The 8,807-nt window shown below is 38.0% G+C and overlaps 1 protein-coding gene across 1 annotated transcript in view; it reads left to right on the top strand.

The window, feature by feature from the left end:
* Positions 1-2,561: 2,561 nt before the first annotated feature.
* LOC117334114 (retinal homeobox protein Rx1-like) overlaps positions 2,562-8,807 on the top strand; it is a 29,150-nt gene continuing 22,904 nt past the window's right edge. Inside the window, exon 1 of the mRNA XM_033893573.1 lies at positions 2,562-2,818. The gene's annotated coding sequence lies outside the window, so the exon portion shown is untranslated. The remainder of the gene's footprint in view (positions 2,819-8,807) is intronic.

The following is an 8,807-nucleotide window of genomic DNA, read 5'->3' as shown; positions in this document are numbered from 1 at the left end:
GCATTGAATATTATCAGATACAAATATGGCGTAATATTTGTACAGTATCAATATTCATAATGCTTTAGTGGAGATTTAAATTGGAACCTTATTGTATTGTTTTATATTCACACCTTATTGTTTTGTGATTTATATTAGAACCCTATTGTATTGTGATTTATATTCACACCTAATTGTATTGTGATTTATATTCCCACCTAATTGTATTGTGATTTATAGTCGAACCTTATTGTATTGTGATTTATATTCAAACCTTATTGTATTGTGATTTATATTCAAACCTTATTGTATTGTGATTTATATTCAAACCTTATTGTATTGTGATTTATATTCGACACCTAATTGTATTGTGATTTATATTCACACCTTATTGTTTTGGGATTTATATTGGAACCCTATTGTATTGTGATTTATATTAGAACCTAATTGTATTGTGATTTATATTAGAACCTTATTGTATTGTGATTTATATTCGAACCTTATTGTATTGTGATCTATATTAGAACCTTATTGTATTGTGATTTATATTAGAACCTTATTGTATTGTGATTTATATTCGAACATTATTGTATTGTGATTTATATTCGAACCTTATTGTATTGTGATTTATATTCGACACCTTATTGTATTGTGATTTATATTGTAACCTTATTGTATTGTGATTTATATTCGAACCTTATTGTATTGTGATTTATATTAGAACCTTATTGTATTGTGATTTATATTAGAACCTTATTGTATTGTGATTTATATTCGAACATTATTGTATTGTGATATATATTAGAACCTTATTGTATTGTGATTTATATTAGAACCTAATTGTATTGTGATTTATATTAGAACCTTATTGTATTGTGATTTATATTAGAACCTTATTGTATTGTGATTTATATTCGAACATTATTGTATTGTGATTTATATTCGAACCTTATTGTATTGTGATTTATATTCGACACCTTATTGTATTGTGATTTATATTCGACACCTTATTGTATTGTGATTTATATTAACACCTTATTGTATTGTGATTTATATTCGAACATTATTGTATTGTGATATATATTAGAACCTTATTGTATTGTGATTTATATTAGAACCTAATTGTATTGTGATTTATATTAGAACCTTATTGTATTGTGATTTATATTCAACACCTTATTGTATTGTGATTTATATTAGAACCTTATTGTATTATATATACATATCCAGATAAATAAGATGTAACAGCCTTTGTTTTGCATGACATTTCTCATTCTTTCATGATGACTTCAGACTATGTTTACAAGTTCGTCAGTTAGCGATTTCATCGAATTACACGTGATTCAGATTATATCAAACACACGTTAACAAAATATCTGTTCCATCACTAAGTTTTTAGTATAAATTACCTGATTTCGGAAATGAATCTCGTTGATAATAGATTTATCTTTGTGCATTAGTGGAAAGGGATGCTCACACATTTTGATGAATGTAACATCTTCATGTACTAACATCATGAATTTTTCATAAATGCGACTTTAATATTCAGTAAAGATACATGTGTCTTATTACAGCATGGACCGGACACATGCTTTTCTGCCAACACACAACTAGTTACATATATTTCCCTACATCGCTGAACTTTAACCTTATATGGAGTATCAACATGTCAAATATTATAATTTTGCATCATAAGTCTATTATAAATCTGACTATATGTTACAACCTTTATAATGAGCTTAATAAGCACACAAAGGGAGCTAATCGTCCTGCGCTCAAACCTACTAAAGTCAACACACTGTACACGACGAAGTTAATCTCTCAGATTGGAATCGCATGGTCCCCTCGTCCTCATGGAAAGCCGGGTTAGCTTCGTAAATGTTTTATAAAATATTCCAACCTTCCAAATACATGTATCTGATCCAAGACATATATTCCATATTCATATTCATTCGTTCAGTCAGTCAAATTGATTTGGTTACAATTACTTAACTGATTTAGCTTATTTACGAAGTGTCAATTATGTACGAAATGCCAATTAAAATTACCTATCAAAAATTGTCTCTTTGTGTTTTTGTATGCTGTAGGATTTGTATATCAACAAGTAAGGATATTAATGCATCTTTAAATTTTTTGCCAACTATTTTTAATGTCATTGGAAATTATAATTTCCCAAAGACATCCTTTAATGTTTTCAAAAGTTTGGTATATTCCAATGTTCAAACATTTGGTACTAATTATTCAGAAGTACATCAAGAATTTTTCGGAATCTCGGTATTCAACAAGCAGGGTTCATTACTTCAAAATCTAAACAGAAATATATATATATGTATATTGTGTATTGAGTTGTTTGACCACAATGGTCATTTTTATAGCAGCTACGTCAGGCTGGTCATTGCTTTGTACTTTGAAGCTGAGGTATATTACTGAACCAGGTCTTATGTTGCAAGCTGACAACTCTTGACTGACCAGAACTTTTGACAGTACCCTGTATGTGGCACTATGCCTGGTACATTCACTATCCGTATAGTTAAATACGCAGATTTTCATTTCTAATTAAGATCCTATTACCTCAAGTTTAAATGGGCGGTGAAGTGTTAAAACACCAGTTATTTTCAACATATGAAAATAGCCTAAAGGTGATATTTAAGTGAATGAAAAGGAAATATTTTCCTGTCATTTTCAGCATTAGACCAGGTGCTTACTCCATGTCGTATTTGTAGAAACAATATTGATATGATTTCATACTTTCTACAATTTTGGATCTAATATTGCAAAATTGTCCTGATGGGAACCTTGCGGAGTTAGTTTCACAACTTAATCAAGGACAGACGACCAGGTAAGTGCTGTTGTCAATATATTTCTTAGTTTTGAGTCTTGTTGATAAATATTGATTTGAATGTCAAATTATGTATGCTGAAAATATATTACTTAGTATATGATTACTGGAGATATTGTTTTCTCTTTAGAATAATTATTTTAAGGATACGGAATAAAGGAAATAAGTTAATTGTTCTCTATGTATTGATAACTATACGCCTGTAAAATACAACATAAAGTGAGTTCTCAAGGAAGCTACATCGCATGGCGTTTTTATTTTAAGTTTGATGTATTAAGGAGTAAATATCAAGCCGCAATACTGCCATAAGTTGTATTAACGATGTTCACCACCATAGACTTATAAATTCTCACTTCGTAGATACAACAAGTTATACCACAATGGAAACTGGCATTTCCAATGTACCCTCCTTTTATTGGAATTTTTTTGTTGATACTTCTAATGTTTTAATAAGACCACTGACGATAAAAAACGTCAATCAAGGAATACGTCAGACGTATAAACTTATAGTTTCAGAAAATGGTTCATGGTATGGTTCCCCCTTTCTTACAAGACATCCTCCCAAATAGAAATCCCGATGTACATACTCATGCTACTAGACACTGAGAAAACTTTCGTCTTCTTCTTTGTCATACTTCTTTGTTTCAAAATTTGTTCATCCCTCTGTCTCAAAATGTTGGAACTCTCTTCCGTCTGATGTTAAAACGAATCCGTGAATGCGAAAAATTAAACACTTGCATGGACCTTCCACCAAAGTACCATTATATTTCTCCTCTGGAAGCAGACAAGGTCAGATCCTACATGCGAGACTAAGAATGGAATGTAACTCCCTAAATAGCCATCTTTACTCGAAAGGCTTTGTTGATAGTCCTCTCTGTTCATCCACTATCTTTTGCGATGCCTACTATACGTTAATCTCCGCACGCCATACTTCAATCAGATCAATCAGTATCACTTAACTGAAAGGTCGTTACTATTTGGAGATGAAAACCTCTCTTTCGAAGAAAATAAGAAATTGTTTACAATTGTATTCAAAAGTTTATAATTGCTACTTAACGCTTTTGTTCGTTACTTTCATCACTTTGGAAATTACTACCTCAGTTAACGTGGTACCTGTATTTTTTTTCTCTAAATGGAGATAATTATAATCATGAAAGATTTGATGTTGTTAATAATTAAGCTGGCAAGCTCACTACACTTTCCCCTATCCCCTCTTGCCTGCACACCCTCTCCTTCTAGAAGATAATATTAAGGTTTATATACATTATTTTTGTATGGCCACAACTTTTTCCCCCTCAGATTTCGTAACTCCAATTGAAGGAAGTGGACTAGTATAAGCTTTCAAGCTTATTTCCATATCCTGTTTCTGTTTGTTGATACAAAAATATTGTCATATACTCTCATATATCAAAGAAACGAAAAGAGTTTACATTAATCAAGGAATAGTAGATTGAACCAGTCAGTCAGTTTGGAATATCTATGGTTTATCACATCACCAATAAAATTGTTTTTTTTTATCGCAAGAATGACAAATATCTGGGAAAATCCAAATAAGGACATTAATACCACCACGCCCATCACACGGCTTCGTACATGGTAAGCTGTGCCCATCACACGGCTTCGTACACGGTAAGCTGTGCCTATCACACGGCTTCGTACATGGTAAGCTGTGCCTATCACACGGCTTCGTACATGGTAAGCTATGCCTATCACACAGCTTCGTACATGGTTAGCTGTGCCTATCACACGGCTTAATACATGGTAAGCTGTGCCTATCACACGGCTTCGTACATGGTAAGCTGTGCCTATCACACAGCTTCGTACATGGTAAGCTGTGCCTATCACACGGCTTCGTACATGGTAAGCTGTGCCTATCACACAGCTTCGTACACGGTAAGCTGTGCCTATCACACGGCTTCGTACATGGTAAGCTGTGCCTATCACACGGCTTCGTACATGGTAAGCTGTGCCTATCACACGGCTTCGTACATGGTAAGCTGTGCCTATCACACAGCTTCGTACATGGTAAGCTGTGCCTATCACACGGCTTCGTACATGGTAAGCTGTGCCTATCACACGGCTTCGTACATGGTAAGCTGTGCCTATCACACGGCTTCGTACATGGTAAGCTGTGCCTATCACACAGCTTCGTACATGGTAAGCTGTGTCTATCACACGGCTTCGTACATGGTAAGCTGTGCCTATCACACAGCTTCGTACATGGTAAGCTGTGCCTATCACACGGCTTCGTACATGGTAAGCTGTGTCTATCATACGGCTTCGTACATGGTAAGCTGTGCCTATCACACAGCTTCGTACATGGTAAGCTGTGCCTATCACACAGCTTCGTACATGGTAAGCTGTGTCTATCACACAGCTTCGTACATGGTAAGCTGTGCCTATCACACGGCTTCGTACATGGTAAGCTGTGCCTCCCTTGGCTACGTCACAAACAAGAAAAGATAAACGTACACGTGTACGACTGATGTAAAGGTGTTTGTTGAGTCCTAAGTTTGATATTAATGAAATTGTAAAATATCTACATAGTAGGCAAGTAATGGACGTATTAGATAGACGCTTATTCGAGGCTCATTTATATAGTCATTCATCCCGCGGAAAACAATTTGAAAGTGTAAGGGAGATGGCAGCTTATTTAGGTTGACCGCGCAGGTAGGTTCGCTTGCAGTTGGTTATTTAAACCTACACATATTCAATATATCAATCTGTGAAATTAAAGACATTGTCACTGCCTTTAACCTGTTCTAATAAGCCACTTTGTAGACTCTATAGGGAAACAAGATCGGTAAAAATGGGTAATGACGATTATTCCAATCTGTTCGCCAGTAGTCTGCCGGAAAAACCGAATCGAATTCTTCCTTTTTACCCATCCTCAAGTTCTTTCTCAAAAATAATTGCTCCAAGTTGTTTCGCTGTTTATTGTTTTTCACGCCTCATCCTGAACGAAAAACAGGAAATAACAACAGAAAAAAAATCGCCAAGAACCTGCTGTGGAATGTCGAGTTGGAGAAACAGACGATAGTGGCCCATCCTGCGACGGAAGTTTTTTATACGCAGCTATTGGTACAAAGATATTTTTCGAGCGAAAGACTAAACACAAAAAGGTTTGGTTTGGTTCGGTTTATTTTATTTAACGTCATATTAAGGGTCATTTAAGGACGTGCCAGGATGTGGAGGTGGAGGAAAGCCGGTAGTCGTGTTACATCAAATGGAGGTGACATGTGGTAGTCATATTAAATGCAATGGAGAGTTGACATATGTTAGTCACATAACAAAGAGTGGAGAGTTGACCTGATGCAGTCACATTACATAAAGTGGCGAGGTGACCCGATTCCGTCACTTGACATAGAGTGGCGAGGTGACTTGTGGTAGTCACATTACATAGGATGGACAGGTTTGGTTTGGTTTGTTTTGTTTAACGGCCTATTAACAGCTAAGGTCATTTAAGGACGATCTCCCGTGCGTGCGACATGCATGCGTGTGGTGAATGCGTATGTGTGTTTTAGGAGGCTGCGGTATGTACATGTTAATTCTCCTTGTGATAGGCCGGAACTTTTGCCAATTTATAGTGCTACCTCACTGAAGCATACCGCCGAAGACACCCAGCAGGACACCGCACCCGGTCACATTATACTGATAACTGGCCAACCAGTCGACCCACTCCCAAAATGCAGAGCGCTAAGCAGGAGCAGCAACTACCATTTTTAATGACTCTGGTATGTCTAGGCCAGGGGACAGAACCCAAAGCCTTCCTCACAGGGGCGAACGCTCAACCAAAGGCCAAAAGTGAGGCATTGTCAAGGGAGACATTAGAAAGAAGAAAGTTATGGGGGCAGCAGGTAAAATTCTTACGCCCTACCTGCAGGGCAAAGATGGAGAGGTGACCTGCGGTAATCACATTACATAGAGTGGAGAGGTGACATGTGGTAGTCACATTACATAGAGGGGAGAGATGACCTGATGTAGTCACAATATATAGTATGGAGAGGTGACCTGTGGTAGTCACATCATATGGAATGGAGAGGTGACCTGTGGTAGTCACATTACATAGAGTGGAGAGGTGACCTGTGGTAGTCACATTACATAGAATGGAGAGGTAACCTGTGGTAGTCACATCATATGGAATGGAGAGGTGACCTGTGGTAGTCACATTACATAGAGTGGAGAGGTGACATGTGGTAGTCACATTACATAGAATGGAGAAGTGACCTGTGGTAGTCACATTACATAGAATGGAGAGGTGACCTGTGGTAGTCACATTACATAGAATGGAGAGGTAACCTGTGGTTGTCACATCATATGGAATGGAGAGGTGACATGTGGTAGTCACATGACATAGTATGGAGAGGTGACCGGATGTAGTCACAATATATAGTATGGAGAGGTGACCTGTGGTAGTCACATCATATGGAATGGAGAGGTGACCTGTGGTAGTCACATCATATGGAATGGAGAGGTGACCTGTGGTAGTCACATGGCATAGTATGGAGACGTGACCTGTGGTAGTCACATTACATAGTATGGAGAGGTGACCTGTGGTAGTCACATGACATAGTATGGAGAGGTGACCTGTGGTAGTCACATGACATAGTATGGAGAGGCGACCTGTGGTAGTCACATTACATAGTATGGAGAGGTGACCTGTGGTAGTCACATGACATAAAATGGAGAGGCGACCTGTGGTGGTTATATTACATAGTATGGAGAGGTGACCTGCGGTAGTCACATGACATAAAATGGAGAGGCGATCTGTGGTGGTTATATTACATAGAATGGAGAGGTGACCTGTGGTAGTCACGCCACATAGAGGGGAGAGGTGACATGATGTAGGTAGAGTACATTCAGTAGATGTGAAAATGACTTGTTCTGAGGGGAAAGGTGACATGATACCAATACATAGAGGGGAGAGGTGACATGATACCAATACATAGAGGGGAGAGGTGACATGATACCAATACATAGAGGGGAGAGATGACATGATACTAATACATAAAGGGGGGAGGTGACATGATACCAATACATAGAGAGGAGAGGTGACATGATACCAATACATAAAGGGGGGAGGTGACATGATACCAATACATAGAGGGGAGAGGTGACATGATACCAATACATAAAGGGGGGAGGTGACATGATACCAATACATAGAGGGGAGAGATGACATGATACCAATACATAGAGGGGAGAGGTGACATGATACCGATACATAGAGGGGAGAGGTGACATGATACCAATACATAGAGGGGAGAGGTGACATGATACAAATACATAGAGGGGAGAGGTGACATGATACCAATACATAGAGGGGAGAGGTGACATGATACCGATACATAGAGGGGAGAGGTAACATGATACCAATACATAGAGGGGAGGTGACATGATGCCGATACATAGAGGGGAGAGGTGACATGATACCAATACATAGAGGGGAGAGGTGACATGATACCAATACATAGAGGGGAGAGGTGACATGATACCAATACATAGAGGGGAGAGGTGACATGATACCAATACATAGAGGGGAGAGGTGACATGATACCAATACATAGAGGGGAGAGGTGACATGATACCAATACATAGAGGGGAGAAGTGACATGATAGTGTGATACCAATACATAGAGGGGAGGTGACATGATACCAATACATAGAGGGGAGAAGTGACATGATACCAATACATAGAGGGGAGAGGTGACATGATACCAATACATAAAAGGGAGAGGTGACATGATACCAATACATAGAGGGGAAAGGTGACATGATACCAATACATAGAGGGGAGAGGTGACATGATACCAATACATAAAAGGGAGAGGTGACATGATACCAATACATAGAGGGGAGAGGTGACATTATACCAATACATAGAGGGGAGAGGTGACATGATACCAATACATAGAGGGGAGAGGTGACATGATACCGATACATAGAGGGGAGAGGTGACATTATACCAATACATAGAGGGGAGGTGACA

This window comes from Pecten maximus, chromosome 9 (assembly GCF_902652985.1).
Source record: "Pecten maximus chromosome 9, xPecMax1.1, whole genome shotgun sequence".
In the NCBI taxonomy this organism is placed as follows: Eukaryota; Metazoa; Mollusca; class Bivalvia; order Pectinida; family Pectinidae; genus Pecten; species Pecten maximus.
This window is presented reverse-complemented; position numbering and strand designations above follow the sequence as displayed.